Below are 27524 nucleotides of genomic sequence, written 5' to 3'. Positions count from 1 at the left end.
ATAACAAAAGGCAGTCCTATGAGGAGTAAAATGCAGCCATCCAAGCCTCACTCAAAAGAATAGAAAAATCCAAAATTCAGTTTTTATATTCCTCACCTCAAGAAGCTGGAACAGCAACAGGACAGCCTAATCCACAGACAAGCAGCAGTTGATAAAGATTAGAGCAGAATCAATAATTAGAAACCAGGAACTTCAGAGAGCACATCAACAGACTAGAAGCTGGTTCTGAAGAATAATAAAATAATAAGGACCACTGGCAAGACTTATCCAAAAGAAAGAGAAAGGACCCAATTAATAAAAATTATGAATGAAAAGGAGAGGTATTGTTACTAACACCAATGAAATAGGAAGGATTATTAGAAATTTTATCAACAGCTTTATGCCAGAAATAGCAACAGGAGATGGAAGGCCTTCCTGAAACCTATAAACTACCAAGACTGAAACAGGAAGAAATTGATTTTTTTTAAACAGACCAATTAATGATAGAAGATTGAAGCAGGGATTAAAACCTTCCCAAAACCAAAACTCAGGGCCTGATTGTTCCTTTAATTCTAAACATCAAAGAAGAAATAATACCTTATTCTCCTAGAAGCTAATTCAAACAATAGAAAGAAGAAAGAAAGAAAACGCACCAATATGAGGCCAATATTACCTTGATCCCCAAAACCAGGCAAAGACCCATCAAAAGGAGAATTACAGACTGATATCCCTGATGAATATGGACGCAAAATTCTCAACAAGATCCTACCTAATAGGATCCAATAGTACATTGAAAGGATTATCCATCATGACCAAGTGATTCATCCTGGGATGCAAGCGTGGTTTAACATTTGCAAATCTATCAGTGTACATGATTATCAACAAGAAAAAACCAGGAATCATATGATCCTCTCAATAGATGCGAAAAAGCATTTGACAAAATTATGTTAACTCCTCCCTCCCCTCTGAAGTCCTCAGTTTGTTTCTCAGAGTCCATAGGCTCTCATGCTTCATTCCCCCTTCTGATTACCCCCCCCTTTATTTATCCTTTCTTCCCCCACTGATCCTACTAGCTCTTATGTTCCATAGATGAGAGAAATCATATGATAATTGCCTTTGTCTGCTTCACTTATTTCACTTAGCATTATCTCCTCCAGTGCCATCCTTGTTGCAGCAAATGTTGAGAACTCGTTCTTTCTGATAGCTGAGTAATATTCCATTGTATATATAAACCACAATTTCTTAATCCATTCATCTGTTGAAGGACATCTCGGCTCCTTCCACGATTTGGCTATTGTGGACAATGCTGCTATGAACATTGGGGTGCATATGGCCCTTCTCTTCAGGGCGGCCTGTTTTTTTATTTGTTTATTTGTTTCTTGTGTATTGAGTTTGAGAAGTTCTTTGTAGACCTTGGATACTAGTCTTTTATCTGTAGTGTCATCTGAAAATATATTCTCCCATTCCGTGGGCTGCCTCTCAGTTTTTTTTGACTGTTTCCTTAGCTGTGCAGAAGCTTTTTATCTTGATGAAGTCCCACAAGTTCCTTTTATTTTTTGTTTCTCTTCCTTTGGAGATGTGTCATACAAAAGGTTGCTGTGGCCGATGTCATAGAGATTGGTGCCTATGCTCTCCTGTAGGACTTTCATGGATTCCTGTCTCACATTGTGGTCTTTTATCCATTTAGAGTTTATCTCTGTGTATGGTGTGAGAGAGTGGTCAAGCTTCATTCTTTTGCATGTAGCTGTCCAATTTTCCCAGCACCATTCATTGAAGAGACTGTCTTTTTTCCACTGGATGTTTTTTCCTGCTTTGTCAAAGATTAATTGCCCCAAGAGCCAAGGGTCCATGTCTGGGTTCTCTATTCTGTTCCATTGGTCTATGTGTCTGTTTTTGTGCCAGTACCATGCTGTCTTTGTAATCACAGATTTGTAGTACAGCTTGATATCTGGCATTGTGATGCCCCCAGCTTTGTTTTTCTTTTTCAAGGGTTTCTTGGCGATTCGGGGCCTTTACTGGTTCCACACAAATTTAAGGGCTGTTTGTTCTAGTTCGTTGACAAATGTCATTGGTATTTTGATCAGGATAGCATTGAAAGTTTAGATTGCTCTGGATAGCATGGACATTTTAACTATGTTAATTCTTCCGATCCATGAGCATGGAATGAATATTTTTCCATCTTTTTGTGTCTTCTTCAATGTCTTTCAAGAGTTTCTAGAATATAGATCCTTTACGTCTCTAAGTTAATTCCAAGATAACGTATGATTTTTGGTGCTATTGTAAATAGATTGGATTCCCTAATTTCTCTTTCTTCAGTCTCATTGTTCGTGTCTAGAAATGCAACTGATTTCTGAGCATTGATTTTGTATCTTGCCACATTACTGAATTGCTCTACAACTTCTAGTAGTTTGGGGGTAGATTCCTTGGGTTTTCCATATAGAGTATCAAGTCATCTGTGATTAGAGACAGTTTGACTTCTTTGCTGATTTGAATCGCTTTTATCCCTTATTGTGGTCTGATTGCTGTTGCAAGGACTTTTAGTACTATGTTGAATAATAATGGTGAGAGAGGGCATCCTTCTCATCTTCCTGATCTTAAGGGAAAGGCTTCCAGCTTTTCTCCATTGAGAATGATATTTGCTGTAAGCTTTTCAAGATGGTTTTTATGAGACTGAGGTATGTACCCTGTATCCCTACACTCTGAAGGGTTTTAATCAGGAAAGGATGCTGTATTTTGTCAAATGCTTTTTCTGCATCTATTGAGAGGATCATATGATTCTTGGCTTTTTTCTTGTTGATATAATCTATGACACTGATAGATTTGCAAATGTTAAACCACGCTTGCATCCCAGGGATGAATCCCACTTGGTCATGATGGATAATCCTTTCAATGTACTATTGGATCCTATTAGGTAGGATCTTGTTGAGAATTTTGCCGTCCATATTCATCAGGGATATCAGTCTGTAATTCTCCTTTTTGATGGGGTCTTTGCCTGGTTTTGGGATCAAGGTAATATTGGCCTCATATTGGTCGCTTTCCTTCTGTTTCCTTCTCTTTCTATTGTTTGAATTAGCTTCAGGAGAATAAGTATTATTTCTTCTTTGAATGTTTGGTAGAATTAAATGGGGAATCAATCAGGCCCTGGAGTTTTGGTTTGGGGAAGGTTTTTAATCCCTGCTTCAATCTCTTCATAATTAATTGGTCTGTTTAAAAAATCAATTTCTTCCTGTTTCAGTCTTGGTAGTTTATAGGTTTCCAGGAAGGCCTCCATCTCTCCCAGGTTGCTTAATTTACTGGCATAAAGCTGTTGATAAAAGTTTCTAATAATCCTTCCTATTTCATTGGTGTTGGTAGTGACCAACACGTCTCCCTTTTCATTCATAATTTTATTAATTTGGGTCCTTTCTCTATTCTTTTGGATAAGTCTTGCCAGTGGTTTATCTATTTTATTTATTCTTTCAAGGAACCAGCTTCTAGTTCTGTTGATGTGCTCTACTGTGTTCCTGGTTTCTAATTCATTGATCTCTGCTCTAATCTTTATCAACTGCTTTCTTGTCTGTGGATTAGGGCTGTACTTCTGTTGCTGTTCCAGCTTCTTGAGGTGAGGATATAAAAACTGAATTTTGGATTTTTCTATTCTTTTGAATGAGGCTTGGATGGCTATGCATTTTCCTCTTAGGACTGCCTTTGCAGTATCCCATAGGTTTTGGACCATTGTGTTTTCATTCTCGTTGGTCTCCATAAATTGTTTAAATTGATTTTTGATTTCCTCTATATTGAATCATTCTTGAGAAGGATGGTTCTTAGTCTCCAAGTGTTTGAGTTTCTTCCAAATTTTTCCTTGTGATTGAGTTCCAATTTCAAAGCATTGTGGTCTGAAAATATGCAGGGAATTATTTGTCTTTTGGTATCGGTTGAGACCTCTTTTGTGACCCAGAGCATGATCTATTCTTGAGAATGTTCCATGGGCATTAGAATAGAATGAGTATTCTTTGGTTCTGGGGTATAGTGTTCTTTATATATCTATGAGGTCCAACTCATCTAGTATGGCATTCAAAGCTCTTGTTTCTTTGTTGATTTTCTGCTTAGGTGGTCTATCTACTGCTGATAGTGGAGTGTTGAGGTCCCCTACTATTAATGTATTGTTATCTATATGTCTCTTTATTCTGGTTAAGAGTTGGCTTGTGTACCTTGTTGCTCCCCTGTTGGGGGCATAGATATTTATATTGTCATATCCACTTGTTGGATACATCCTTTAAGAATCATATAGTGCACTTCTGTATTTCTAACTACGGTCTTTAGTTTAAAATCCAATCTGTCTGATATGAGAATTGCTACCCCAGCTTTCTTTTGAGGTCCATTGGTGTGAAAGATTGTTTTCCATATCTTTACTTTCAGTCTGGATGTATATTTAGGTTCAAAATGAGTCTCTTGTAGACAGCAAATGATGGGTGTTGTCTTTTTATCCAATCTGTAACCCTGTGGCATTATGGGACCATTTAGGCCATTTACATTGAGACTGATTATTGAGAGATATGATTTTAATGATGCCATGTTGCCAGTAAAGTCTTTGTTTGTATAGATTGTGACTTTCTGTTCTGTATCACTCTTGGGGCCTTTTTACTTTTATAGAACCCCCCCCCCTTAATATCTCCTGTAGGGCTGGTTTCGTGGTTACGAAATTGGTCAGTGACTGACGATTCTGAAAGGTCTTTATCTCTCCATCAATTCTGAATGACAGCTTTGCTGGATAAAGGATCCTTGGCTGCATGTTTTTCTCTGAAAGAGCTTTAGAAATGCCCCCCCACCCTTCTTCTCATTCCAGGTCTGTGTAGACAGGTCTGACATAATTCTGATACCTTTGCCTTGGTACATGAGAAATTTCTTTGCCCTGGCCGCTTTCAATACTGTATCCTTGGATCTAATATTTGCAAATTGCACTATGACGTAGGTTTGTCATGGTTGAGCTTGGGAGGGGTCCTCTCTGCCTCTTGGACACCTATGCTGTTTCGTTTGCTAGATTAGGGAAGTTTTCAGCTACAATTTGTTCAAATATCTCTTCTAGACCTCTGTTTTTCTCCACTCCCTCGGGGATGCCGATGATTCTGACATTGGAACGTTTCATTGAGTCAGTAATCTCCCATAACCTACATTCTTTGGATTGGATTTTTTTGAGCCAAGTTTATGTTTTAGCCTTCTCTTCTCCTAACCCATCCTCCAATTCACTAATTCGTTCTTCTGCCTCATTTACCCTGGCTGTCAGAGCATCTAGTTTTGACTGCATTTGATTCATAGCATTTTTAATTTCTGCCAGATTCACTCTCATTTCTTCCCTTAGAGATTCTATATTCTTGTTAATATTTTCGTTAATATTTTTTTCAAGTCTACACATCATCTTGACCAATGTTACTCTGAACTCCATTTCTGATAATTTGGTTATATCCATATCCATCAGTTCTGTGGCAGAGAGCACAAACTAATTGTCTTTTCTTTGCTAGGGGAGATTTCTCCTTCTTATCATTCTGATGAGGAGAGGTTGTGGGGTTGTCCAGAGCCCAAATTATTGACTAAGACCCATGCAGTGTGCACTTATTTTATAGGGACCTTAGGGATGTGGGCTTCTTGATTTTTCAGCCTGCCTTCTGGGGGAGGGGACTGCCACGCTGATACTCAGGCAACCCTGTTTGGGTAGAGTCTCCCTGTCCCCTGCGAGGAAGGGTGGGGATGGGCACAATGTGAGCCGGTATTTCTAGGCTTTTGTTCTCTGGTGGCTTTCCCTGGCGGTTTGCTGTGCCTCTTCTGAGGGTCAGAGCAGCAGTGGCTGAATCCCAGCCACTGTCTCAGAACAGAGGGATTGCAGTCCACTCTCCACTGAGCTCTTCTGGCCTCTTTAACTCTGTTTCTGTTGTTGCTGCTAAACCCTACAGCATCCTGGGATGTGCGCCCCACACCTGGTGTCCCAGCCCTCACTTCCAGGGCCGGCGTATCTCTGTCTTTGTGTTTCTAACACCGCCAGCTCCCAGCCGCCCCCGTGTGCTCCAGAGCTCTGTTTCAGTGTGTTTTGCGTGCACTCAGAGGTCTGGTTTTGTCTTTCGCGTGCATTCCCCGGCTCGGTCTCAGTCTGCTCTCTCTCACAGGTGCTGGTCCGCGAGTCTGGCCACTCCCCAGTGCATGTGGCTACCGCTTCCTGGTGCCCGAACGCGGTGGCTCCTCTCCCCCTTCCGTTTATCTTCCAATGTCTGTGCGCGGATTCACAGCTCCTCGCTTCGTACCTCAGTACTCAGTGCTGGAGATGTTCATTTGTAGAGATCCAGATGTATCTTCCTGCATCTCAGGCTGTTTCCGTGGGTGTTCAGGATGGTCTGGTAACCTATCCAGCTCGACTCAGGGGACCAGCTGTATAAAAGGGGACCCCTACTCCTCCGCCATCTTAACTTCTCCCCCTCACATTAGGTCTTAATCCATTCTGAATTCATTTTTCTCTATTGTGAAAGAAAGTGGTCCAATTTATTTCTTTTGCATTTTGCTGTCTAGTTTTTAAAAAACAATTTGTTGAAAAGACTGTCCTTTTCCCATTGGATATTCTTTCTTGGTTTGTTAAAGATTGATTAACCATATAATCTTAGGTTTATTATTGATTGCTCTATTGTATTCCATTGATGTGTCCATTTTTGTGCCAGTACCATATGGTTATGATTATTAAAGTTTTGTAATATAAGTTGAAGACCAGAATTGCGATACCTCAAACTTTGCTTTTCTTTTTCAAGATTCATTTGGCTATTCAGGGTTTTTGTTTTTTTGTAGTTCCATTCAAATTTTAGGGTTAATTGTTCTAGTTCTGTTTGTATTTGATGAGGATTGCATCATATGTGTATATTGTTTTGAGTAGTATAGACATTTTAACTATATTTGTTCCTCCAATCCATGAGTATGTAATGTCTTTCCATTTCTTTGTGTCATCTTCAATTACTTTAATCAATGCTTTATAGTTTTCAGAGTAGAGGTCTTTCAACTCTTTGTGTAGGTTTATTTGTAGGTGTATTATTATTTTTGGTGTATTGTTAAATGGGATTAATTCTTAATTTCTCTTTCTGCTTTTTCACTATTAGTATGTAGAATTGTAACAGATTTATGGATTTCTGTAGATTGATTTTGTGTTCTGTGGCTTTATTGATTTCATTTATTACTCCTAGCAGTTTTTTGGTGGAGTCCCTGGTGTTTTTTATATAGATTAGCATATCATTTGCAAATAGTGAATGTTTTAACTCTTCCTTGCAAATTTGGATTTTTTTTTAAATTTCTGTTTATTGTCTGCTTTGGCTACATTCTGCAGTACTATGTTGAATAGCAGTGGTGAAAGTGGGCATCCCTTTCTTTTTCCTGAAATTTGGAGTATAGCTCTCAGTTTTTCTATATAAGGATAATGATTGCTATTGTTTTTTTTTTTTCCCTATGTGGCCTTTATTATGTAAGGGATATGTTCCCTCTAAACCTACTTTGTTGAGGGTTTTTTTTTTTTATGAAGAATGGGTGTTGTAACTTGTGAAATGCTCTTTCTACATCTATTGAAATTATCATATGGTTCTTATCCTTTCTCATACTGATGGGACGTATCACATTTTTTTTTTTTGATTTGCAAAAGTTAAACCACGATTGAAATCCGAGAATAAATTCCACATGATTTTGGTAAATGATTCTTTAAATGTATTGTTGAATTCTGTTTGCCAGTCTTTTGTTGAGGATTTTTGCATCTATATTCATAAGGGATATTGTCCTGTAGTTCTTTTTTGTAGTGCTGTCTTTTATTACAAGGTAATGCTGGCTTCATAGAATGAATTTGGAAGTTTTTCTTCCTTTTCTATTTTTTGGAATAGTTTGAGTATAGGTACTAACTCTCCTTAGGTGTTTGGTAGAATTCACCTGTGAAGCCATCTGCTCTTGGTCCTTTGTTTGTGAGGAGTATGTGATTACTGATTCAATGTTTGTGAGGGGTATGTGATTACTGATTCAATTTGTTTGCTGGTTATTGGTATGTTCAAATTTCCTATTTCTTCCTGTTTCAGTTTTGGTAGCTTATATGTCTCTAGGAATTTATCCATTTCTTCTAGGTTGTTCAATATGATGGCATATATTTTTTTCATGGCATTTCTCTTATGACTGTTCGTATTTTTATGGTGTCAGTTGTTATTTTTCTTCATTTGTGATTTCATTTATTTGAGTCTTTTATCTTTTCTTCTTGGTATTTCTGGCTAGATGTTTATCAATTTTACTGATTTATTTTTCAAAGAAACTGCTCCTGCTTTCCTTGATCTGTTCTGTTGTTTTTTGTTTGTTTTTTAGTTTCTGTATCACTTATTTCTGATGTAATCTTAATTATTCCCTTTCTTCTGCTGATTTTAGTTTTTGTTTGTTGTTGTCTCTAGCTCCTTTAGGTTTAAGGATAGGTTGTTTATTTGATATTTTTCTTGCTTCATGAGGTAGGCATGTATTGCTGCAGCCTTCCCTCTTAGTACCACTTTTGCTGCATCCCAAAAAGGTTTTGACCATTGTGTTTTCATTTCCATTTGCTTCCATGTGCTTTTTTAATATATTTCTTCTTTAATTTCCTGGTTGAGCCATTTTTGTTTAGTAACATGTTATTTAACCTTCACGTATGTGTGGTCTTTCCAGATTCGTTCTTGTGGTTGACTTCTTATTTCATGTCATTGTGTACAGAAAATATGTATGGTATGACTTTGATCTTCAACTTGTTGAGGCCTGTTTTCTGGGCTGATATGTGATCTACTCTGGAGAATGTCCCATGTGCACTTCAAGAGAATGTGTATTCTGCTGTTTTACAATGGAATGTTCTCAATATATCTATTAAATCCATCTGGTTCAGTGTGTCATTTAAAGCCAATGTTTCCTTATTGATTTTCTGTTTAGATGATCTGTCCATTGATGTAAGTGTGGTGTTAAAGTTCCTTATTAGTGTTGGGTTATTACAGATTAGTTCCTTTTTGTTTCCTATTAACTGTTTCCAAGTTCAATGCATAAATACTTACATTACTACAGCTTCATGTTTGATTGTCCCCTATATTTTATACATTATCCTTCTTTGTCTCTTGCTAGTCTTTGTTTTAAAGTCTATTTTGTCCAATATAAGTAATGCTACTCCAGCTTTCTTTCCACATACATTTTCATGATTGATATTTCCCTAAACCCTCACTTTCAATATACAGGTGTGTATAGGTCTAAAATAAGTCTTTTGTGGGCAACTATAGATGGGTCATATTATTTTGTCCATTCTTTCACCCTATATCTTTTTATTGGGGTGTTTATCCCATTTACATTCAGTGTAATTATTCATAGATATGTATTCAGTGCCATTTTGTTACTTGTTCTGCGGTTACTTCTGAAGATTTTCTCTAATGCTTTCTTTCTGTTCTTTCATGTTTTGCTGATTTTCATTAGTGATATATTTGTATTTCTTTCTCTTTATTCTTTTCATATTTTTAGTGTTTTTTTATATTGGTTACCGTTACTTTCATATATAACCTCCCTGCATATAGAAGTCTATAATAAGGATTGGGAATTAAGATGGCAGAGGAGTAGGGGACCCCTTTTTCAGCTGGTCCCCTGACTCGAGCTGGATAGGTACCAGACCAGCTTGAACATCCACGGAATCAGCCTGAGATGCAGGAAGATACCTCTGGATCTCTACAAATGAACATCTCCAGTGCTAAGTATTGAGGTACAAAGCGGGGAGCCATGAAACCGCGCACAGATATCGGAAGATAAATGGAAGGGGGAGGGAGCCACCGCATTTGGGCACCAGCGGTAGCCACCTGCACGGGGGAAAGGGGGGACTTGCGGACCGGCACCTGTGAGAGAGCAGACTGAGACCATGAGCCGGGGAACGCATACGACCAGACTGAGGGCCAGAGCGTCAGAGCGTATGGGGGCGGCTGGTGGCTGGCAGTGTTAGAAACACAAAGGACAGGGATGCGCTGGCCCTGGAAGTGAGGGCTGGACACCGGGTGTGGGGTGCACATCCCAGGATGCTTCAGGGTTGAGCAGCACCAACAGTAACAGAGTTAAAGTGGCCAGATCATCAGTGGAGAACGGTCTGCCATCCCTCTGTTCTGAGACAGAGGCTGATATTTGGCCACTGCTACTCTGACTCTCAGAAGAGGCACAGCAAACCGCCAGGGAAAGCCACCAGAGAACAAAGCCTGGAAATACCGGCTAACAGTGTGCCCATTCCCATCCCCCCTCTCATGGGACACGGAGACTCTACCCAAACAGGGTTGCCTGAGTATTGGCGGGACAGGCCCCTCCCACAGAAGGCAGGCTGAAAAATCAAGAAGCCCACATCCCTAAGATCCCTATAAAACAAGGGCGCATGGCCTGGGTCCCGGTCAATAATTTGGGCTCTGGACAACCCCACAACCTTTCCTCATGAGAATAATGGGAAGGAGAAATCCTGCCCAGCAAAGAAAAGACAATAAGTCTGTGGCCTCTGCCACAGAACTAATGGATATGGATATAACCAAATTATCAGAAATGGAATTCAGAGTAACAATGGTCAAGATGATGTGTAGACTTGAAAAAAATATTAACGAAAATATTAACAAGAATATAGAATCTCTAAGGGAAGAAATGAGAGTGAATCTGGCAGAAATTAAAAATTCTATGAGCCAAATGCAGTCAATACTAGAGGCTCTGACAGCCAGGGTGAATGAGGCAGAAGAACGTATCAGCGAATTGGAGGATGGGTTAGTAGAAGAAAAAGCTAAAATAGAACCCGGACTCAAAAAAATCCATGCTCAGGAATTTAGGTTATGGGAGATTACTGACTCAATGAAACGTTCCAATGTCAGAATCATGGGCATCCCAGAGGGGGTGGATAAAACAGAGGTCTAGAAGAGATATTTGAAGCAATTGTAGCTGAAAACTTCCCTAATATAGTGAGGGAAACAAACATTCGTGTACAAGAGGCAGAGAGGACCCCTCCCAAGCTCAACCATGACAAAACTAAACCACGTCACGTCATAGTGCAATTCGCAAATATTAGATCCAAGGATACAATATTGAAAGTGGCCAGGGCAAGAAATTTCTCACGCTACCAAGACAAAGGTATCAAAGTCACGTCAGACCTGTCTACACAGACCTGGAATGAGAGAAAGGGTTGGGGCATTTTTAAGCTCTTTCAGAGAAGAATGCAGCCCAAGGATCCTTTATCAGCAAGGCTGTCATTCAGAATTGATGGAGAACAGAGACACCTTCCAGAAGCACCAGTCATTGACCAATTTTGTAACCAGTAGAAACCAGGGCTACAGAATATTAAAGGATTCTATAAGTAAGGCCCCAAGAGTGATACAGAACAGAAAGTGCACACCTATAAAACAAAGACTTTACTGGCAACATGGCATCATTAAAATCATATCTCTCAATAATCAGTCTCAATGTAAATGGCCTAAATGCTCCCATAAAACACCACAGGGTTGCAGATTGGATAAAAAGACATGACCCATCCATTTGCTGTCTACAAGAGACTCATTTTGTACCTAAAGATACATTCAGACTGAATGTAAAGGGATAGAATACCATCTTTGTGCCAATGGACCTCAAAAGAAAGCTGGGGTAGCAATTCTCATATCAGATAGATTAGATTTTAAACTAAAGGCTATAGTTAGAGGCACAGAAGGGCACTATATTATTCTTAAAGGAGATATCCAACAAGTGGATATGACAATTATAAATATATATATGCCCCCAAAGGGGAGCAACAAGATACACAAGCCAACTCTTAACCAGAATAAAGAGACATATAGATAAAAATACATTAATAGTAGGGGACCTCAACACCCACTATCAGAAATAGACAGAACATTCTTGCAAAACCTAATCAAAGAATCAAAGGCTTTGAATGCCATACTCGATGAGTTGGACCTCATAGATATATATATAGAAAACTACACTCCAGAACCAAAGAATACTCATTCTATTCTAATGCCCATGGAACATTCTCAAGAAGAGACCATGTTCTGGGTCACAAAACAGATCTCAACTGATAACAAAAGACTGAAATTATCCCCTACATATTCTCAGACTGCAACGCTCTGAAACTGGAACTCAACAAGGGAAAATTTGGAAGAAACTCAAACACTTGGAGACTAAGAACCATCCTGTTCAAGAATGATTCGATAAACCAGGTGATTAAAAATCAATTTAAATAATTTATGGAGACCAACGAGAATGAAAACACTACAGTCCAAAACCTATGGGACACTGCACAGTTAGTCCTAAGAGGAAAATACATAGCCATCCAAGCCTAACTCAAAAGAATAGAAAAATCTCAAATGCAGTTTTTATATTTTCACCTCAAGAAGCTGGAACAGCAACAGAGGAACAGGCCTAATCCACACACAAGGAAGCAGTTGACCAAGATTAGAGCAGAAATCAATGAATTAGAAACCAGAAGTACAGTAGAGCAGATCAACAGGACTAGAAGCTGCTTCTTTGAGAGAATCAATAAAATTGACAAACCGCTGCCAAGACGTATCCAAAAGAATAGAGAAAGGACCCAAATTAATAGAATTATGAATGAAAAGGGAGAGGTCATGACCAACACCAATGAAATTGGAAGGATTATTAGACACTTTAATCAACAGCTATATGCCAATAATTTAAGCAATCTGGAAGAGATGGAGGCCTTCCTGGAAACTTATAAACTACTAAGACTGAAACAGGAAGAAATTGATTTTTTAAACAGGCCAATTAATTATGAAGAGATTGAGTCAGTGATAAACAACCTTCCAAATTACAAAACTCCAGGCCTGGACGGTTTTCCTGGGGAATTCTACCAAACATTCAAAGAAGAAATAATATTCTCCTAAAGCTATTTCAAAATATAGAAAAAGAAGGAAAGCTACCAAACTCATTCTATGAGGCCAATATTACCTTGATTCCCAAACCAGGCAAAGACCCCATCAAAAAGAATTACAGACTGATCTCCCTAATGAATATGGACACCAAAATCCTCAACAAGATCCTGGCTAATAAAATCCAACAGTACATTAAAAGGATTATCCATCATGAGAAAGTGGGATTCATCCCTGGGTTGCAAGCATGGTTCAACATTTGCAAATCGATCAGCGTGATACATCATATCAACAAGAAAAGACTCAGGAACCATATGATCCTCCCAATTGATGCGGAAAAAGCATTTGACAAAATACAGCATCCTTTCTTGATTAAAACCCTTCAGAGTGTAGGGATAGATGGTACATTTCTCAATCTCATAAAAGCCATCTATGAAAAGCCTACTGCAAACATTATTCTCAATGGGGAAAAGCTGGAAGCCTTTCCCTTAAGATCAGGAACATGACAAGGATGCCCACTCTCGCCACTATTATTCAACATAGTACTAGAAGTCCTTGCAACAGCAATCAGACAACAAAAAAGGGATAAAAGGTATACAAATTGGCAAAGAAGAAGTCAAAATGTCTCTCTTCACAGATGACCTGATACCCTATATGGAAAACCCAAAAGAATCCACTCCCAAACTATAAGAAGTTATACAACAATTCAGTAATGAGGCGGGATACAAAATCAATGCTCAGAAAGCAGTTGCATTTCTATACACGAACAATGAGACTGAAGAAAGACAAATTAGGGAATTCGTCCTATTTACAATAGCAACAAAAACCATATGTTACCTTGGAATTAACCAGAGACGGAAAGGGTCTATATTCTAGAAACTATAAAACAGTCTTGAAAGACATTGATGAAGACACAAAAAGATGGAAAAATATTCCATGCTCATGGATCAGAAGAATTAACATAGTTAAAATGTCCATGCTACCCAGAGCAATCTACATTTTCAATGCTATCCTGATCAAAATACCGATGACATTTTTCAAAGAACTGGAACAAATAGTCCTTAAATTTGTATGGAACCAGAAAATGCCCCGAATCTCAAAGGGACTGTTGAAAAGGAAAAACAAAGCTGGGGGCATCACAATGCCGGATTTCGAGCTGTACTACAAAGCTGTGATCACAAAGACAGCATGGTACTGGAACAAAAACAGACACATAGACCAATGGAACAGAATAGAAAAGCCAGAAATGGACCCTCGGCTCTTTGGGCAACTGATCTTTGATAAAGCAGGAAAAAACATCCAGTGGAAAAAAGACAGTCTCTTCAATAAATGGTGCTGGGAAAATTGGACAGCTACATGCAAAAGAATGAAACTTGACCACTCTCTCACACCATACACAAAAATAAACTCCAAATGGATGAAAGACCTCGATGTGAGACAGGAATCCATCAAAATCCTAGAGGAGAACAACCTCTACGACATCGCCAAAGTGACCTCTTTCATGACACATCTGCAAAGGCAAGAGAAACAAAAGATAAAATGAACTTATGGGACTTCATCAAGATAAAAAGCTTCTGCACAGTCAAGCAAACAGTCAAAAAAACTAAGAGGCAGCCCAGCGAATGGGAGAATATATTTTCAAATGATGCTACAGGTAAAAGACTGGTATCCAAGATCTACAAAGAACTTCTCAAACTCAATATGGGAGAAACAAATAAACAAATCATAAAATGGGCAGAAGATATGAATAGACACTTTTCCAATGAAGACATACAAATGGCTAACAGACACATGAAAAAATGTTCAAAATCATTACCCATCAGGGAAATTCAAATCAAAATCACACTAAGATACCACCTTACGCCAGTTAGAATGGCAAAAATACACAAGGCAAGAAACAATTGCTGGAGAGGATGTGGAGAAAGGGGATCCCTCCTATATTGTTGGTTGGAATGCAAGTTGGTACAGTCACTCTGGAAAATAGTGTGGAGGTCCCTTAAAAAGTTAAAAATTGAGCTACCTTATGACCTAGCCATTGCACTACTAGGTATTTACCCCAAAGATGCAGATGTAGTGAAGAGAAGGGCCATATGCACCCCAATGTTCATAGCAGCATTTTCCACAATAGCCAAATTGTGGAAGGAACCGAGATGCCCTTCAACAGATGACTGGTTTAAGAAGTAGTGGTCCATATATACAATGGAATATTACTCAGCTATCAGAAAGAATGAGTTCTCAACATTTGCTTCAACATGGACGGCACTGGAGGAGATAATGCTAAGTGAAATAAGTCAAGCAGAGGAAGACAATTATCATATGATTTCTCTTATCTATGGAACATAAGAACAAGGATGATTGGTAGGGGAAGAAATGGATAAAGAAGGGGGGTAATCAGAAGGGGGAATGAAGCATGAGGGCCTATGGACTCTGAGAAACAAACTGAGGGCCTCAGAGGGGAGGGGTGTGGAGGAATGGGATAGACTGGTGATGGGTATTAAGGAAGGCACGTATTACACGGTGCACTGGGTGTTATATGCAACTAATGAATCATCGAACTTTACATCGGAAACCGGGGATGTACTGTATGGTGACTAACATAATATAATAAAAAAATTAAAATAAAACAGATGTCTATAATAAGTTGATTGTTTAAGTATGATCCTGTTCTTTACTCCTCTCTTCCCCATGTTTTATGTATATGTTGTTATATTTTATATCAATATACATTTTGAGTGCCTTGACATATTTTACAGAAATACTCATTTTTACTGCTCTGTGTTTCCTAACTTCATACTGTTATATGCATCTCTCCTGTCCACTCAAAATGCCTCCTTTAATATTTCATGGTGTTGGTTTTTTGGCCAGGAATTCCTTTAGTTTTTCTTTGTCTGGGAAACTCTTTATCTCCTTATATTCTGAATGATAGCCTTGCTGGATAAGGCATTCTTCTCTGCAGATTTTTCCCATGCAGTACTTTGATATCATGCCACTCCCTTCTGGCCTGAAAAGTTTTTGCTATAAAGTATCCTGCTAATTTTTATGAGATTTTCCCCTTCTAGGTCTTCTTTTGTCTTGGTGCTTTATTTTTTTTTCTTTATCACTATATTTTGCCAATTTAATTACAATGTGTCTTGGTGTGTTTCTGGTTTTCTTGATTTTGATGGGAGTTATCTGTGCCTGCTGGATCTGGAAATCTGTTTCCTTTCCCAGATTATGGAAGTTTTCTAATGTTATTTCTTAAAATACATTTTCTGCCCCCCTTTCTCTCTCTTTTTCTTCTCAGACTCCTATAATATGAATATTATAACATTTGATGGAGTCACTGAGTTCCCTATGTCGATTCTTATTTTGCATAATTATTTTCCCTCTTTTATTCAGCTTGATTAATTTGGTTTACTCTGTCTTCAAGGTCACTAGTTTGTCCTCTGCTTCTTGTATCCTGCTGTTCATTCCATCAAGCTTGTTTCTCATTTAATTCATCGAGCTCTTTATCTCAGCTATGCTATTCCTTATCTCTGTGTTAAGGGTTTCGCTCATGTCTTCCACTCTTTTCTCAAGTCCAGTGAATATCCTTTTGATCATTGTTTAAATTGTCTATCGGTCATGTTTCTTTTATCTGTTTTGCTTAGATCTCTCACTGTGACCTTATCCTGTTCTTTCATTTGGATGAATTTCTCTGTCTCCGCATTTTGTTTGCTTCTCTGTGTCTCTTTCTGTTTGTTAAGAAAGTCAGCTATGTATTCTGCTCTTGAAAGTAGTGACTTTATGAAGGGTTCTTGAAGGCCCTCTGGTGCAGTGTCCCTGTTCACCAGAACCTGGCACTTTAGGAGAGTATCCTATGTGCATTGCTAATAGCCTGCTGTTTTGTCTGAGCCACTTTTCCATTCAGTGCATTCATTTTCACTGACTGTCTGTTGTGGGCTGTGTTTGCTTTTGATGGTGTTAGGGAGACCATGGCAGGCCAGCTCTGAGTGGGCATGCCCACCAGGGAACTTGGGAACAGGATGGTGGTGTTAGCAAAATTTGCACTGGGTCATTAGTCTTATGCCAGGTGCCCCAAATCACTTCAGGATTTGGGGTTTGTGTGCCTGGACTGCCGGGGCCATGAGGCTGGGCATGGTGGGCTGCAATGGCCTGGAGCAGCTGGGCATGGTGCATGGCGATGGTGGCTCGGTGTGTTTCTGGTTTTCTTGATTTTGGTGGCAAAAAAATCACATCATGATACAAAGTGGCTGCTGTGCACAGGTGGCTGGGGGTGCGCACGCAGGACTTTAACAAAATTTGCCCTGAGTCCAGCACCAAGGCAGAGCGGGTCTGTCCTCAGAAGAACTAGTGGGTATGGTGCACATTTAGCAAGTTAGGTAGCATGTGTTTGTGTACTCCTGCCTCCCTCTGATGTCCTTGTGTTAATACTAGGGGTGGGGAAGGAAAATGAGACTTGCCAGCCCCCATGTTTCTGCAGTTACCCAACATGCTCTGAAATTAGTATGAACAGATCTATCTCCCCTTTGCTCCTGGGGTTGTGTACGTTCCTGTTTTTATGTTGTCTCTTCTAGCGGGCTGCAGTCTCTTTAAGGGCAGTGACCCAGCTATCACTAGCCCTCCTGGCTAGCCCACTGCTGAATCAGCTGACTTTTAAAGCTCCAAGTCCCACTGATTATATGAACTCAAGGAATTCAGCCCCTCTGATATCCAAAGCCAAATATTTATTACTGGGATTACTCTTCCCTGTGTGAGCTTCCTGGTGCGAGTGCTCTTGTTTCTCTGCTTTTTCCATGTGTAGTTCCCTCCCTCCTGCAGGCAGCCTCACTCAACCTTTCTGACCTTCCCAACCTTTCAGATGCAGCTTCTTCTTTCTATTTAGTTGTTGAGTTTGTTCTTCCAGTCTTTGGATCACTCTCTGGTTTATTGACTTGGATAGGAATAATATCTAGTCATAAACGTGGGACGAGGTGAGGCCCGAGTCCTCCTATTCTGCCATCATCCCAAGCTCATCATGTTTTGTGTTTTAGATTACACACATAAGTGAATTCATGTGGTATTTGCTGTCTGACTTATTTCACTTAGCATTATACCCACTAAGTCCATGGATTTTGTTGCAAATGGCAATATTTCATTTTTTATGGCCAAGTGATAGTCTGTTGTATATATATGCTACATCTTCTTTATCCATTTATCTATGGATGGACACCTGGGTTGCTTCCATATATTGGTTATTGTAAATAATGCTGCAATCAACACAGGGTGCATATGTATTTTTTAATCAGCATTTTCATTTTGGGAATTAAGTACCTGGTAGTGGAATTACTGAATCATTTGGCATTTCTATTTTTAATTTCTTGAGAAATCTCCACACTTTTCTCCACAGCGGCTACACCATTTTGCATTATACCAACAGTGCGCAAGAGCCCTTTTGCTCCACATATTTGCCAACACTTGTTATTTGTTGTCTTTTTGATTCTAGCATTCTGGCAGGTGTAAGGGAATATCTCATTGTCATTTTTATTTGCATTTCCCTAATGATTAGTAATGCAGAGCATCTTTTCAAGTGTCTACTGGCCATCCCTATGTCTTCTTTGACAAAATGTCTGTCCATGTCCTCTGTCCATTTTTATTTATTTTTATTTTTTTTAATGATCTTTTATTATATTATGTTAGTCACCATACAGTACATCCCCGGTTTCCGATGTAAGGCTCGATGATTCATTAGTTGCGTATAACACACAGTGCACCATGCAATACGTGCCCTCCTTAATACCCATCACCGGTTTATCCCAACCCCCACCCCCCCTCCCCTCTGAGGCCCTCAGTTTGTTTCTCATAGTCCATAGTCTCTCGTGTTTCATTCCCCCTTCTGATTACCCCCCTTTCTTTATCCCTTTCTTCCCCTACTGATCATCCTAGTTCTTATGTTCCATAGATGAGAGAAATCATATGATAGTTGTCTTTCTCTGCTTCACTTATTTCACTTAGCATTATCTCCTCCAGTGCCATCCATGTTGCAGCAAATGTTGAGAACTCGTTCTTTTGGATACCTGAGTAATATTCCATTGTATATATGGACCACAACTTCTTAATCCAGTCATCTGTTGAAGGGCATCTTGGCTCCTTCCACGATTTAGCTATTGTGGACATTGCCGCTATGAACATTGGGGTGCATATGGCCCTTCTCTTTACTACGTCTGTATCTTTGGGGTAAACACCCAGTGGTGCAATGGCTGGATCATAGGGTAGCTCAATTTTTAACTTTTTAAGGGACCTCCACATTATTTTCCAGAGTGGCTGTACCAACTTGCATTCCCACCAACAATGTAGGAGGGATCCCCTTTCTCCACATCCCCTCCAACAATTGTTGTTTCTTGCCTTGTCTATTTTTGCCATTCTAACTGGCGTAAGGTGCTATCTCAGTGTGGTTTTGATTTGAATTTCCTTGATGGCTAATGATTTTGAACATTTTTTCATGTGTGTGTTAGCCATGTGTGTGTCTTCATTGGAAAAGTGTCTGTTCATATCTTTGGCCCATTTTTTTATTTGTTTATTTGTTTCTCGTGTATTGAGTTTGAGAAGTTCTTTGTAGATCTTGGATACCAGTCCTTTATCTGTAGTGTCATTTGCAAATATATTCTCCCATTCCGTGGGCTGCTTCTTAGTTTTTCTGACTGTTTCCTTGGCTGTGCAGAAACTTTTAATCTTGATGAAGTCCCATAAGTTCATTTTATCTTTTGTTTCTCTTGCCTTTGGGGATGTGTCATGAAAAAGTTTGCTTTGGCCGATGTCGTAGAGGTTGCTGCCTATGTTCTCCTCTAGAATTTTGATGGATTCCTGTCTCACATCGAGGTCTTTCATCCATTTGGAGTTTATTTTTGTGTATGGTGTGAGAGAGTGGTCAAGTTTCATTCTTTTGCATGTAGCTGTCCAATTTTCCCAGCACCAGTTATTGAAGAGACTGTCTTTTTCCCACCGGATGTTTTTTCCTGCTTTATCAAATATTAGTTGCCCAAAGAGCCGAGGGTCCATTTCTGGGCTCTCTATTCTGTTCCATTGGTCTATGTGTCTGTTTTTGTGCCAGTACCATGCTGTCTTTGTGATCACAGCTTTGTAGTACAGCTCGAAATCCGGCATTGTGATGCCCCCAGCTTTGTTTTTCCTTTTCAACAGTTCCTTGGAGATTCGGGGCCTTTTCTGTTTCCATACAAATTTAAGGACTGTTTGTTCCAGTTCTTTGAAAAATGTCCTTGGTATTTTGATCGGGATAGCATTGAAAGTGTAGATTGCTCTGGGTAGCATGGACATTTTAACTATGTTAATTCTTCCGATCCATGAGCATGGAATATCTTTCCATCTTTTTATGTCTTCCTCAATGTCTTTCAAGAGTGATTTATAGTTTCTAGAATATAGGTCCTTTACGTCTCTGGTTAAGTTAATTCCAAGGTAACGTATGGTTTTTGGTGCTATTGTAAATGGGATGGATTCCCTAATTTCTCTTTCTTCGGTCTCGTTATTCGTGTATAGAAATGCAACTGATTTCTGAGCATTGATTTTGTATCCCGCCACGTTACTGAATTGCTCTATAACTTCTAATAGTTTGGGAGTGGCTTCTTTTGGGTTTTCCATATAGAGTATCATGTCATCTGCAAAGAGAGACATTTTGACTTCTTCTTTGCCAATTTGAATACCTTTGATCCCTTTTTGTCGTCTGATTGCTGTTGCAAGGACTTCTAGTACTATGTTGAATAATAGTGGCGAGAGTGGGCATCCTTGTCGAGTTCCTGATCTTAAGGGAAAGGCTTCCAGCTTTTCCCCATTGAGAATAATATTTGCAGTAGGCTTTTCATAGATGGCTTTTATGAGATTGAGAAATGTACCTTCTATTCCTACACTCTGAAGGGTTTTAATCAGGAAAGGATGCTGTATTTTGTCAAATGCTTTTTCGGCATCGATTGAGAGGATCATATGGTTCCTGAGTCTTTTCTTGTTGATATGATGTATCACGCTGATTGATTTGCGAATATTGAACCACGCTTGCATCCCAGGTATGAATCCCACTTGATCGTGATGGATAATCCTTTTAATGTACTGTTGGATTCTATTAGCAAGTATCTTGTTGAGGATTTTGGCGTCCATATTCATTAGGGAAATCGGTCTGTAATTCTCCTTTTTGATGGGGTCTTTGCCTGGTTTGGGGATCAAGGTAATATTGGCCTCATAGAATGAGTTTGGTAGCTTTCCTTCTGTTTCTATTTTTTGAAATAGCTTTAGGAGAATAGGTATTATTTCTTCTTTGAATGTTTGGTAGAATTCCCCAGGAAAACCGTCCGGGCCTGGAGTTTTGTTATTTGGAAGGTTGTTTATCACTGACTCAATTTCTTCATAATTAATTGGCCTGTTTAAAAAATCAATTTCTTCCTGTTTCAGTCTTGGTAGTTTATAGGTTTCCAGGAAGGATTCCATCTCTTCCAGATTGCTTAGTTTATTGGCATATAGCTGTTGATAAAAATTTCTAATAATCCTTCCAATTTCAATGGTGTTCGTCGTGACCTCTCCTTTTTCATTCATAATTTTAATAATCTGGGTCCTTTCTCTTTTCTTTTGGATAAGTCTTGCCAGTGGTCTGTCAATTTTATTGATTCTCTCAAAGAACCAGCTTCTAGTTCTGTTGATCTGCTCTACTGTACTCCTGGTTTCTAATTCATTGATTTCTGCTCTAATTTTGGTCAACTGCTTCCTCGTGAGTGGATTAGGCCTGTCCCTCTGTTGTTGTTCCAGCTTCTTGAGGTGAGAATATAAAAACTGCATTTTAGATTTTTCTATTCTTTTGAGTGAGGCTTGGATGGCTATGTATTTCCCCCTTAGGACTGCCTTTGCAGTATCCCATAGGTTTTGGACTGTTGTATTTTCATTCTCATTGGTCTCCATAAATTGTTTAATTTGATTTTTGATTTCCTGGTTTATCGAGTCATTCCTGAGCAGGATGGTTCTTAGTCTCCAAGTGTTTGAGTTTCTTCCAAATTTTTCCTTGTGGTTGAGTTCCAATTTCAGAGCGTTGTGGTCTGAGAATATGCAGGGAATAATTTCAGTCTTTTGGTATCAGTTGAGACCTGTTTTGTGTCCCAGAACATGGTCTATTCTTGAGAATGTTCCATGGGCATTAGAATAGAATGAGTATTCTTTGGTTCTGGGGTGTAGTGTTCTATATATATCTATGAGGTCCAACTCGTCGAGTATGGCATTCAAAGCCTTTGATTCTTTGCTTAGTTTTTGCCAGGGTGTTCTGTCTATTTCTAATAGTGGAGTGTTGAGGTCCCCTACTATTAATGTATTTTTATCTATATGTCTCTGTCCAGTTTTAAATTGGATTATTTGTTTTTTAGGTGTTGAGTTGTATCCATTCTATATGATTTTAGGTTTCAGCCCCTTATCAGATATATAATTTGCAAATATCTGCACCCATTCTCTAGGTTGCCTCTTCATTTTGTTGATGGTTTCCTTCACTGTTGAAAAACTTTTCATTTTGATATAGACCTAATAGTTTATTTTTGCTTTTGTTTCCTTTGCCTTGGGAGACATCTAGAAAAATGTTGCTCAGGCCGATGTCCAAGATATTACTGCCTATGTTTTGTTCTAGATGTTTTATGGATTCAGATCTCATAATTAGGTCTTTAATCTATTTTGAGTTAATTTTTGTGTGTGGTGTAAGAGAGTGGTTCAGTTTCATTCTTTTGCATGTAGCTATCCAGTTATCCCAGCATCATTTATTGAAGAGACTGTCTTTGCCCCAGTACTTATTCTTGCCTCCTTTGTCATAGATTAATTGACAATATAGGTGTGGGTTTACTTCTGGGCTCTCTATTCTCTTTCATTGATTAATGTGTTTATTTTTGTGCCAGTATTACACCATTTAGATTAGTAGAGCTTTGTAGTACAGTTTGAAATCTTAAACTGTGATACCTACAGCTTTGTTTTTCTTTCCCAAGATTGCTTTGAGTATTAAAGGTCTTTTGTTGTTATATCAATTTTAGTATTATTTGTTCTGGTTGTGTGAAAATACCATTGGTATTTTGATTGGGATTGCACTGAATCTGTAGATTACTTTGGGTAGCATGAGCATTTTAACAGTATTAATTCTTTCAATCTATGGACATGTTGAATCTTTCTGTTTATTTCTGTCTTCTTCAATTTCTTTCACCAATGTGTCTTAGTTTTCAAAGTGTTGAAATTTCACGACCTTGGTTTAATTTATCTCTTGGTATTTTAGTAGTTTTGATACAATTGTAAATGCAATTATTTTCTTAATTTATGATTATCAGAGTTTGTTATTAATGTATAGAAATGCAACAGATTTTGGCATATTATTTTTTTATTTTTATTAAGTTCAATTTTGAATACTGTAACTTTATTGAATGCATTTATTAATTCTAAGAGGTTTTTTTTGGTGGAGTCTTTAGGATTTTTTACATATAGTATCATTTCATCTGCAAACAGTGACAGTTGTACTTCTTCCTTACACAAGAAAGTCACATGATTACTATAGCAACAAACGTTTACACCTGTGCACAGGCAGACATATACAAGTAACTCCATACTGTTTTCCAGAGTGGCTGCACTAGTTTGCATTCCTGCCAACAGTGCCCAAGTGTTTCTTTTACTCCACGTCCTTGCAAACACTTCTTTCTTGTGTTTTTGATTTTTGCCATTCTGACAGGTGTAAGGTGGTATCTCATTGCAGTTTTTTTTATTTCAATTTTTTTTATTATATTATGTTAGTCACCATATAGTACATCCCTGGTTTCTGATGTAAAGATTGATGATTCATTAGTTGCATATAACACACAGTGCACCATGCAATACATACCCTCCTTACTACCCATCACCAGCCTATCCCATTCCCCCACCCCCCTACCCTCTGAAGCCCTAAGTTTGTTTCTCAGAGTCCATAGTCTCTCATGCTTCATTCCTCCTTCTGATTACCCCCCTTTTCTTTATCCCTTTCTTCTCCTACTGATCTTCCTAGTTCTTATGTTCCATAGATGAGAGAAATCATATGATAATTGTATTTCTCTGCTTGACTTATTTCACTTAGCATTATCTCCTCCAGTGCTGTCCATGTTGAAGCAAATGTTGAGAATTTGTTCTTTTCGATAGCTGAGTAATATTCCATTGTATATATGGACCCCATCTTCTTAATCCAGTCATCTGTTGAAGGGCATCTCAGCTCCTTCCACAATTTAGCTATTGTGGACAATGCTGCTATGAACTTTGGGGTGCATATGGCCCTTCTCTTCACTACATCTGTATCTTTGGGGTAAATACCCAGTAGTGCAATGGCTGGTTCATAGGGTAGCTCAATTTTTTTTCATGTGTCTGTTAGCCTTTCCATGTACTTTCTGATTTATTGTTTGTTGATCTCTTTCATTGTTTAGTAACATATTATTTATTTTCTAAAGATTTTATTTGAAAGTGAGAGAGCAGAGTGAGAGAGAGAGAGCATGGGGGGATGGGCCGAAGGAGAGGGACAAGCAGCCTCCCCACTGAGCAGGGAGCCTGATGCTAGGTTTGATCCCAGTACCCTGGGATCATGACCTGAGCTGAAGACAGACACTTAACCAACTGAGCCACCCAAGTGCCCCAAATAACATGTTATTTAATCTTTATATATTTGGGGTCTTTCCAGGTTTGTTCTTGTGGTTGGCTTGTCATTTCATAGGTCTGTGGTCAGAAAAGATGCATGGTATGACTTCAATATTTTTGAATTTGCTGAAGCTTGTTTTACGGGCTAATATGTGATCTATTCTGGAGAATGTACTGTCTGCACTTCAAAAGAATGTGTATTCTGCTCTTTGAGGATGGAATTTTCTGAATATATTTGTTAAATTCATCTGGTGCAGCATGTCATTCAAAGCCTCTGTTTCCTTGTTGATTTTCTATTAGAATGACTTGTCCATCAATGTCAGTGTGGTATTAAAGTTCCATATTATTATTGTATTACCATTGCTTGGTTCCTTTATGGTTTTTATTCACAGTTTATGTATTTCTGTGGTCCCAAAAAGGTGCATAAATATTTACAATTGTTTTATTCTCTTTTGGTATTGTTCCCTTTATTATTATATAGTGACCTTCTGTCTCTTTTTACAGATTTTGCATTATTTTTGTATTTTTAACAGACTTTGTTTTATTTATTTATTTATTTATTTATTTATTTATTTATTTATTTATTGACAACTGCTTTTATTTCAGAAAAACGCCTTTTAGGTTTTTTTATAATAATTTTTTTATTATATTACGTTAGTCACCATACAGTACATCCCTAGTTTTCGATGGAAAGTTCCATGATTCATTACTTGCGTATAACACCCAGTGCACTATGCAATACGTGCCCTCCTTAATACCCATTATCGGCCTGCCCATTCCCCCACACCTCTCCCCTCTGAAGCCCTCAGTTTGAACCTCAGAGTCCATGGTCTCTCATGGTTCATTACCCCTTCTGTTTACTCCACTTTTCTAGTTTCCTTTCTACCCCAACCGATCTTCTTAGTTCTTGTGTTCCAAAAATGAGTGAAACCATATGATAATTGTCTTTCTCTGCTTGACTTAGTTCATTTAGCATTATCTCCTCCAGTCCCATTCAAGTTGTAGCAAATGTTGAGAAATCATTCTTTTTGATGGCTGAGTAATATTCCATTGTATATATGGATCACGACTTCTTTTTTTTTTAAAGATTTTATTTATTTATGAGACAGAGACAGCCAGCGAGAGAGGGAACACAAGCAGAGGGAGTGGGAGAGGAAGAAGCAGGCTCCCAGTGGAGAAGCCCGATGTGGGACTCGATCCCGGAATGCCAGGATCACGCCCTGAGCCGAAGGCAGCCGCCTAACGACTGCGCCACCCAGGCACCCCTGGATCACAACTTCTTAATCCAGTCATCTGTTGAAGGGCATCTCGGCTCCTTCCACACTTTAGCTATTGTGTACCATGCTGCTATGGACATTGGGGTGCATATGTCCCTTCTCTTCACTACGTCTGTATTTTTGGGGTAAATACCTAGTAGTGCAATGGCTCGGTCATAGGGTAGCTCTATTTTTAACTGTTTAAGGGACCTCCACACTGTTTTCCAAAGTTGCTGCACCAATTTGCACTCCCACCAACAATGTAAGAGGAATCTCCTTTCCCCACATCCTCTCCAACATTTGTTGTTTCTGCCTTGTCAACTTTTGCCATTCTAACTGGCGAAAGGTGGTATCTTATTGTGGTTTTGATTTGAATTTCCCTGATGGCTAATGATGTTGAAGATGTTTTCATGTGTCTGTTAGCCATTTGTATGTCTTCATTGGAAAAGTATCTGTTCACCATTTATTGATGAGACTGTTTTTTTTCCACTGGATGTTTTTTCCTGCTTTGTCAAAGATCAGTTGCCCAAAGAGCCGGGGGTCCATTTCTGGATTCTTTATTCTGTTCCATTGGTCTATGTGTCTGTTTTTGTGCCAGTACCATGCTGTCTTTGTGATCGCAGCTTTGTAGTATAGCTTGATCCAAAAACGTGATGACCCCAGCCTTGTTTTTCCTTTTCAACAATTCCTTGGCAATTGGGGTCTTTTCTGGTTCCACACAAATTTAAGGGTTGTTTGTTCCAGTTCTTTGAAAAATGTCATTGGTATTTTGATTGGGATGGCATTGAAAGTGTAGATTGCTCTGGGTAGCATAAATATTTTAACTATATTAATTCTTCCGATCCATGAGCATGGAATATTTTTCCATCTTTTTGTGTCTTCTTCAGTGTCTTTCAAGAGTGATTTGTAGTTTCTAGAATATAGGTCCTTTACGTCTCTGGTTAAGTTAATTCTGACATAATGTATGATTTTTGGTGCTATTGTAAATGGAATGGATTCCCTAATTTCTCTTTCTTCTGTCTCATTGTTCGTGTACAGAAATGCAACTGATTTCTGAGCATTGATGTTGTATCCTGCCACATTACTGAATTGCTCTATAACTTCTAGTAATTTGGGGGTGGAGTCTTTTCAGTTTTCCATAGAGAGTATCACATCATCTGAAAAGAGAGACAGTTTGACTTCTTCTTTGCTGATTTGGATACATTTTATCCCTTTTTGTTGTCTGATTGCTGTTGCAAGGACTTCTAGTACTATGTTGAATAATAATGGTGAAAGTAGGCATCCTTGTCGTGTTCCTGATCTTAAGGGGAATGTTTTCAACTTTTCCCCATTGAGAATGATATTTGCTGTAGGCTTTTCATAGATGGTTTTTATGAAATTGAGGAATGTACCCTCTATCCCTACACTCTGAAGGGTTTTAATCAGGAAAGGATGCTGTATTTTGTCAAATGCTTTTTCTGCATCAATGGAGAGGATCATATGGTTCTTGAGTCTTTTCTTGTTGATATAATCTATCGCACTGATCAATTTGCAAATGTTGAAACACCCTTGTATCCCAGAGATGAATCCCACTTGGTCATGATGGATAATCCTTTTAATGTACTGTTGGCTCCTATTAGCTAGGATCTTGTTGAGAATTTTGCCGTCCATATTCAACAGGGAAATCGGTTTATAATTCTCCTTTTTGATGGGGTCTTTTCCTGGTTTGGGGATCAAGGTAATACTGGCCTTATAGAATTAGTTTGGTAGTTTTCCTTCTGTTTCTCTTTTTTGAAACAGCTTCAGGAGAATAGGT

The sequence above is a fragment of the Ursus maritimus genome (assembly GCF_017311325.1).
Source record: "Ursus maritimus isolate PB19 chromosome X unlocalized genomic scaffold, ASM1731132v1 scaffold_X1, whole genome shotgun sequence".
In the NCBI taxonomy this organism is placed as follows: domain Eukaryota; kingdom Metazoa; phylum Chordata; class Mammalia; order Carnivora; family Ursidae; genus Ursus; species Ursus maritimus.
Note: the sequence above shows the minus strand (reverse complement) of the source record.